The sequence below is a fragment of the Mustela nigripes genome, chromosome 1 (assembly GCF_022355385.1).
Source record: "Mustela nigripes isolate SB6536 chromosome 1, MUSNIG.SB6536, whole genome shotgun sequence".
Classification (NCBI taxonomy): Eukaryota; Metazoa; Chordata; class Mammalia; order Carnivora; family Mustelidae; genus Mustela; species Mustela nigripes.
Window position 1 is genome coordinate 264,266,768 of NC_081557.1, and position 7,836 is coordinate 264,274,603.

The 7,836-nt window shown below is 50.5% G+C and overlaps 1 protein-coding gene across 5 annotated transcripts in view; it reads left to right on the forward strand.

The window, feature by feature from the left end:
• The window catches only part of SHROOM3 (shroom family member 3), a 186,453-nt gene that overhangs the window by 108,580 nt on the left and 70,037 nt on the right, over positions 1 to 7,836 (forward strand). The window contains exon 1 of one of the 5 annotated variants that reach the window (XM_059385431.1): positions 6,561 to 6,659. The exons of 3 other annotated variants lie outside the window; for them this stretch is intronic. The gene's annotated coding sequence lies outside the window, so the exon portion shown is untranslated. Of the gene's footprint in view, positions 1 to 6,560; positions 6,660 to 7,250; positions 7,358 to 7,836 lie in introns of those variants that run through there. One more of the 5 variants, XM_059385424.1, reaches the window with a different exon arrangement.

Sequence of the window (7,836 nt, forward strand, 5' to 3'; positions counted from 1 at the left end):
GGGGGGGGAAGCAGGCTCCCTGCTGAGCAGAGAGCCCGATGCAGGGCTCGATCCCAGGACCCTGAGATCATGACCTGAGCCGAAGGCAGAGGCTTTAACTCACTGAGCCCCCCAGGCGCCCCTCAGTCCACACTCTTGATCACCACACTCTGCTGTTCTTACCACGTGGTGCTGAGATAATTTCTTCAGGTGTCCCAGTTTCTGCTGAGCACTGGGACATCAAGGCTAGGACCTCATCCAGCTTGAGATCCTCAAAGCCTGACACTTGGCAGGTCCTCAGCAGGCGGTATTTGAATTGAAATGGGCCAAGGAGAGAGAAAGGAAGGGAAGAAAGGGGCAGAGAAAAGGTCAATGGGAAGGTCTTCTCTGAGGCTCTTCTGAAACTTCCGGAATGATCTTCTGCCAATCAAAATCCAAGCAAAATATCTGGTATGTCCAAATCATGTCCAGAACAGCATTCTCCTTACGTGACACTCTCAGATTACTGAAGACATAGAAATTATTTCCTCGTGTCCAGAAAAGAAAGGGGTGTAGAGTCATCGGTGACACAGCAGCAACACGAGAGGGTCACAGGTACCCGTGCGTGATGTGCCCAGAACTAGTGACGGCTGTCGTCCCCCACTGGGGGGCCCGGCTGACGTTTCTTTACCTTCAAGACATTGTCATCCAAGCTGCTGGTGGTGTATAACTCCCTTAACTTCTAGAATTTCACCCTCCCTTTCTATGACATTTTTGTCTGAAAACGCTTATTACCCCAACATTACACAAGTCCTTCCCGATAACAAATACTGTATTTCTTAGACGATGTGTCTAGGGGAAGGGTGAAGGCTTTAGGCTGTGACGTGCCCAAGTGGCCATAAAGGCAGGTTTGCCGAATCGTTTCTCTCCTTGTTCATGATCGTTTGTCTACAGTGTGCCTTGTTTTGACACTTTTTATTAGTTGATGTTACTGGGGCGCCTGCTGGCTCTGTCCGCGGAGCGCACGCCACTTTTGGTCTTGGGGTTGCTAACTTGGAGCTCCATGTTGAGGGTCGAGTTTACTTTTTAAAAAAAAAGGTTATTATTTGCTATTGTAACAAATACTGTAACACAATAAAAGTAACGTGAGAAAGCCAACATGTTCCCATGCCGCCTCTTTGGGGTCAAGTCTGCTGTCGGCTCTTCCTCGTGTTTTCCTTAACGCATGTGTCTGAGCACATGGTCACGTTACGGGACCCAGATGTTCCTTTCGGGTCTCCGTCCCGCGCTCAGCCTTGTCTTCCGCCCTGGAGCGGTCACCTCTCGTCCTCTCCCCCCTTCCCCGTCCCTTTCTCTCGTTCCTCTCCCTACTCTTCATTTTCCACCTTCTCCTCCCTCCTTCCCTATTAGCCTCGCAATACCCAGACTCTGAGGAAACGGAGTTTTCACCCTGAAGCTGTGGCAGCTCCAGCTAAGCTTTGGGGACAGACTCGATTCCTTGGGTTGTGCCTTGCGGTCTGACGAAGCCTCAGCCTGGGAAAGTGAGAGGCAAGCGTGGGAAGAAATAAAATACCCCATTTATCAACGTTAGCAGACTTGGTTGAAACATTTCAGAACTCAGGGTGCTTTGGTGATTATTGAAATCTTTATGGTAAGCATTTAATTCAAAGACTAACTTATGATTATTGTTTTCAAAAATGCCCCCATCCTACAGAGGTATTTAAAAGCAAAAGGTAGGGACACCTGAGTGGCTCAGTGGGTTAAGCCACTGTATTCGCTTAGGTCATGATCCTAGGGTCCTGGGATCGAGCCCCGCATCGGGCTCCTTGCTCGGCGGAGAGCCTGCTTCTCCCTCTCCCTCTGCCTGCCACTCTGCCTGCTTCTGCGCACTCTCTCTCTCTCTCTCTCTGACAAATAAATAAATAAATAAATTCTTTAAAAATAAATAAATAAATAAAAGCAAAACGTAAATTTATGGCTAGCCCCCAGGATTTCTCTTCTTGCAGTTCTACTGCCCAGGAATAGTTTAGTATTTACTTTCAGAGGTTTCCCTAGACTTGTATAAAATGTACTAAATGTTGTATATCATGTGGCTTAATCCTATGGAGATCTCTGGGTACTACCTCTAGGTCTTTCTCCTTGTCATTGTGGCACAATCTGCTTCGGAATTCATCTAACCATTTCCAATACGAGCGCTTGCTTCTGATTTTGATTTGCTTCTGATTTGGTTGCTTCTGATTTCCAGGATGCAATTCTAATCTTTCCACCAAAACTTTCCCAAGAGAATGCTGTCCGTCCTTGTCTCCTTGGTGACCCGAGGCTGCTGGCATGAGTCACTCTTCCTTTCATCGTTGACCCCCTACAGCACTGGAGATGTCCCCTGTCTCCTCCATGTCCACGAAGCGATCCCTTCGAGGCTCATCTCTTAGTTTTGTTGCTCTGTTCTTCTTCTGGCTTCCATTTAGACCTGGGCAGCTTTGATGCAAGATCCCAGATCTGACCCCCTGGGATGCGAGATCCCATGATCTGCCCCCTACCGCCGTGCAATTGTAGCGGCCCACACAGTGTGTGCACTTTGACCGACCTAGTCCCGCCCTCTCTTTTCCTTGGGTTCTGGCCTCTGCAAGACACCAAGTAGCTTTCCAGGTGACAGGTTCCCTAAAGACCTTTACTTGAGACCCTGGTCCTAGGGCCCCAAAGAACAGAAAACACAGCAGTGACTTTGTCAGTAAGAGTCAGCTGCCGGGGGGCGCCTGGGGGGCTCAGTGAGTAAAGCCTCTGCCTTCCGCTCAGGTCATGATCTCAGGGTCCTGGGATTGAGCCCCACGTCAGGCTCTCTGCTCAGTGGGGAGCCTGCTTCCCTCTCTCTCTCTTTGTCTGCCTCTCTGCCTACTTGTGATGTCTCTCTCTGTCAAATAAATAAATAAAATCTTTAAAAAAAAAAAAAAAAAGAGTCAGGTGCCCGCAAGAGAGGATGCCTTAAATAAGGAGAGGGAGTGGGGGACCTGTTAGCTGGGACCCCTGGGGGCTCCCTGGGTCCTTTACAAGAAAGGACTGTGATGGGGGAAGACTGGCTGAGAAGACAAGGAACAGAGAAGCTGAACGATCCTACAGGATTTTCCCCTCCACGTTACGATCGCCACCTCATGAAACTGAATTACTTCTGACGGTTGGCGTCGTCTTAAATGAACTTTCTTATTGTAAATATCCATTTTCACATCTTGTTCACTAGGATGGTGGTTTACTTGTTTTTGACACTGTGAGCAGTTCAAAAAAATTAAAATATTTACTAAAGTGATTATTACATTAGAAATTATGTCCGCATTAAGCCTGACTACCTATTTGAGAAGGAAGCACCCCAAACATTCTCCTGATATTTTCTCTCTGAAGCAAGAACCCGTATTTCTCGACGCCCACCCCCAGGTTTTCCACAGTCCATTTTATTTTTGTTTTGTTTCAAATTTTTATTTGTATTCTATCTAGTTAACATCTATGTAACACTGGCTTCAAGAGTAGAATTTAGTGATTCCTCACTTACATACAACACCCAGTGCCCATCACAACCAGTACCCCCCTTCATGCCCATCCCCCACCCACCTCCCCTCCAGCAACCCTCAGTTTGTTCCCTGTAGTTACGAGTCTTCCGGTTTGCTTACAAGAACCCACGTCTCACGTATATTTGTTCCTCTTGGTGAGTCTTTTGCATTGACTATTAAATAGTCCCTAGAACTTACTTTCAATATTCAACAGATATTGACTTTGTTTTTTGAAGGTGTCACAGTCAAAAGAAGAGTATAGATGAACCAGGGGATTTATTGCATGGCAGTGGCAAGAAGAGACTGATATTGTCATTTAGCAAAGATTTTTGTGATTCAAATATAGTTTTCACATTAATACTTCATTTATTTGGAGTTATGGAAACAATCAATGTTGGCAAAATTAGTAAGAAGTAATGATTGACTATTTCTAAGTGAAATTTAATTTTTTTTACTAAGTCAGCTGCCTGCCTAGCATGGAGTCCAGCATGGGGCGTCAGCTCATGACCTTGAGATCAAGACCTGAGCTGAGATCATGAGTCAAATGCTGAACTCACTGAGCCACCCAGGTGCCCCTATGTGAGCTTTAACTTACTAGTTTAAAGTACAAAATATATTTCAAAGCTATACTACTTTAAAACAGGAAAGAAGCTAAATTTTGTGAAAAAAAATTCAGAACCCCATTGCATATATGATTTCTATATGTAATTTCTTTAAGGCTATGATTAATTAAATGTATTAGACTAATTGAAATTAAATAACTCAAAGAATAATGGCTGAATCTGTAATCTCAAGAAACACAGATTTTGAGATATATGAAAATCACCTAAATTTGTGAAGCTTTTTGTTTGAAAAAGATATTCGTTGTCACAGGTTTCTCCTTACTAACAAGACCTGACAGTTGTAGGGAAGAACCAAGCCTCTGAATGTGTGTACAGTATGAATCAATCCGCCTGGAATTAGCATAGTCAATCTGATGTGATTTTAAATATTTTTAGCTTAGCCTGTTTATCTCAAACTGAAGTTTGGGCTTAGAAGTTGAAATGTATTTAAGAGAAACGGGAGGAGATGAAGCACCAAGTGCCCAGATGTGCCACCGCGGCCGGGCATCCTGTCACCACCCCTGTTTCTGACTTACGACCACTCTGCCATCACCACCTTGGTGGACCTTCTATATGACACTCTGCTGTGTCTCTAAGCCTCTGCCTTCAGCTCAGGTCATGATTCCAGTGTCCTGGGATCGAGCCCTGCACGGGGCTCCCTGCTGAGTTCCCTGCTTCTCCTTCTCCCTCTGTCTGCTTCTCCTCCAGCTTGCGAGTTCTCTCTCTCTTAAAATAAAAAAGATCTTGGTATTTTTTTAAAGCTTTCTTTCTTGATCAATGTATTTGTCTTAATCTTTTAAAAAATGCTTTGGATACTACTGTGAAAGCACCATTTCTGGATACAGTCTTTCTTTCTTTTTTTTTTTTTTTAAAGTAAGCTCCACATAAGGAACTTGACTCACCACCCCGAGACTAAGACCTAAGCTGATTTCAAGAGTCAGATGCTTAACCCACTGAGGCACGCGCGGTCCCCCGGAGTACAGTTTTAATAGGAACTGAAAGGCAGCATAACTTTACAGAGACCATCTTTAATGGTCTTGGAGTCGAGCCATCTCTCCTCTTGATACATGGAGCCATTCCAAGGTCATTTATCAGTTCTGCTCTCTGGAGGAAGACCCTTCTGCAGCAGAACTGAGGGGTGAGGTGAGGGAACTTTCCCCTCGTTGTGCAGGTACGTTAGCGGCATTCTGAATAGGGGTTTCTTCATTTCCAAGCTCAGCTTTGATCCCATGAGACAGGTTCTTTTCTCTTCATCTACAAATATCTGACAATGCCTCTATGTTACGGATGCAAGTCAAAGCATTGCTCCAGAAGGTGCAGTATAAGGGAAGCCTAGGGATTTCCATCATAGTGATGGATTTCTCTGATATAATATAGGCGGTGTGGGAGGTAAGATTTGGACCTAAAGTATGTTTTTCATCACCAATTTAAAGCGATATTTTATGCAGGAATAGAAGGATCTCTTCCACCCTCATGAGGTTTCACCCGAACCGGAGCCCTCAGGAAACTAGAAAAAGCAGCAGCAGAATAGGTCTCCTCTGTTCTGCCTGCAGAACTCGCGGCTGTGTCTTCCAGCTGATACTTCTCAAGTCCTCAACATGGTGGCAGACGTGACGTGCTGTCTGTACTGAAGGGCTCACCACTTATTCAAAGCTGAGGTTGTGAACATCACTTTCACCCAAAACTAGATTCCCATGGGACATTAAACAGGAGGAGGAGCAGGAAACCTGAGCCTCCCAGCTTCCAACCTGCAGCAGTGTGTGTGTGTGTGTGTGTGTGTGTGTGTGTGTGTGTTGATTATGGGGCAGGTGTACAGGTGTTTGGGCAAGTTTGTAGTACCATATGGAAGACTGCATCCAGCCTGAAGGGGAAGGAAGCCTGTGCATAAAGGTTTCAGGAGAGGTTTGCTGTGACCCTGCCGTGGGGGCTACGGCTTCTGCAGTTGGCCAGGTTGTAACAAAGACTGCAGCCGCGTCAAGAAGAGAGGTTTCAGCTCTCCCGGAACTCGGGCTTCTAGTTCCTACCTAATGAGGCATTCTCTTCTCTGAGTCTGTACGTGCACTTACTGCCTTAAATACAGAACCTGAAATTTTAACAACAGGGATTCCGCTTGAGTGAGAAGAAAGAAAACCGATCTCAGACGCTTCTGTTATCTCCATCTCCGGCGATGACATGGGAGCGCAATTAAGGAAGGTAAGGTAGTCTAAGGGAAAAATCCTTCCTCCATTGAAGGAGGCCTCGAGGGCTTTAAAGAAGATGAACCCACAGGCGCATACCTTCCCGAAGAGCATTATTAACTGGGCAGCGAGATCACTAGTGCAGAACAAGCGCGTACGTGCACCTTGTCTAGGACCCGGCGTTGGCGAGGCTGGGGCCGGCCGCGGGAGGGACAGCCCGGCCGCCGCGCAGTCACGTGCCTCTCCCCGGGGTGATGCTCCCGAGACAAAACAGGGCCGGGAAGGGAGGCGGCCGCGGGGCGCGCCGATCGGCCGCAGCCGGCGTCTCCCCGGCGGGCTGGTACCGACCCGACGACGCACGGAGGGAAAGGATGGTTATTTTCCATGTAACGTGAGCTTTTCTGTTCCCCCTCCGAGCTGTGAACTTTTTACCTTGCTCCGTTCGTGCGTCGTTGGAGCCGTTGCCGACCGCGCGGGCCCCGAGAGCGAGCGCGGGCTTCCGCAGTCGGCGCGGGGCTCCCGGGTCCGCTCCGTCTCGGAATGGGGCGCGGGGGGGGGGGGCCGGGCTCGGCTCCGAGCGCCGCGGAGGGGGCGGCGCGGGCGGCGGCGTGCGGTCCCCTCGGTCCCGCGAGGGCCACGGCGGGGCGAGGGGAGCCGGGCTCTCCCCCGCCGGAGTCCGCTCGCCGACCTCGGGGACCGCCTCTGCCATTGACATGCAGATCCGGCCCCGAGCGCCCGGGCCAATCCCCGAGGCCGCCTGCGGGATTACCTGGGGGCGAGCGCCGAGCGCGCCGCGGCCCCTCCGGAGCGGCCCCGCGGCCGGGAGGCGTGGTCGTCGCGCGCCCCCGCACCCCCCGGTCCCCCGCGCCGGGATCCCGACCCCGGAGCCGCGCGCCCCGCACCCGCCGCGCCGCAGCCGCAGGAGCCGGGACCCGGACCCGGACCGGGGCGCGGGGCGCGGGGCGCGGCCGGGCCGCCCATTGTTGAGCGCGGCCGGAACCGCGGGCGATGCCCTGCGCCGCCGCCTCCGAGCCGCGGCGAGGTTTGAACTTGGCGTCGGCCCGGAGCCCGGCGAGGGGCGATGGTGAGTGCGGGGGGCGGCCGCTCCCCCGGCGCGGTCCCGGCGCACGAGGCCCGGCCGCGGGGTGGGGTCTGTTCTCTCGGTCCCCTTGGGCGACGGCGCAGGACCCGCGCGCCTCGGTCCCAGGGCGGGCTCTCCCGGCCGGCGCTCGCCAGCTGGGGGTGGGGGCGCGCCCCGAGGGTCCCCCGACATTCCGGGCCTGGCTTGGTTCATTATTATTATTATTGTTATTAATGATGATGATGATGGCGGCAGCAGGAACTGCCACTCCGAGAGGAAAATAATTGCAGATTATTGACAGCATGAAAACTTTTCGGAAGAAATGATCTGTGAAATATTTTAATTTTGATGAATTGCTTCGCGGGGGGGCCCCTACTGAGCTGGGGTCGACTTGCCTCGTGTCACTTGGCCGGACTGGTTTCTTGAGGAAAGGGAACGGTCCCAAATGGGCTTTGAGGAACAGGTCCCCCCCCCCCCCCCCC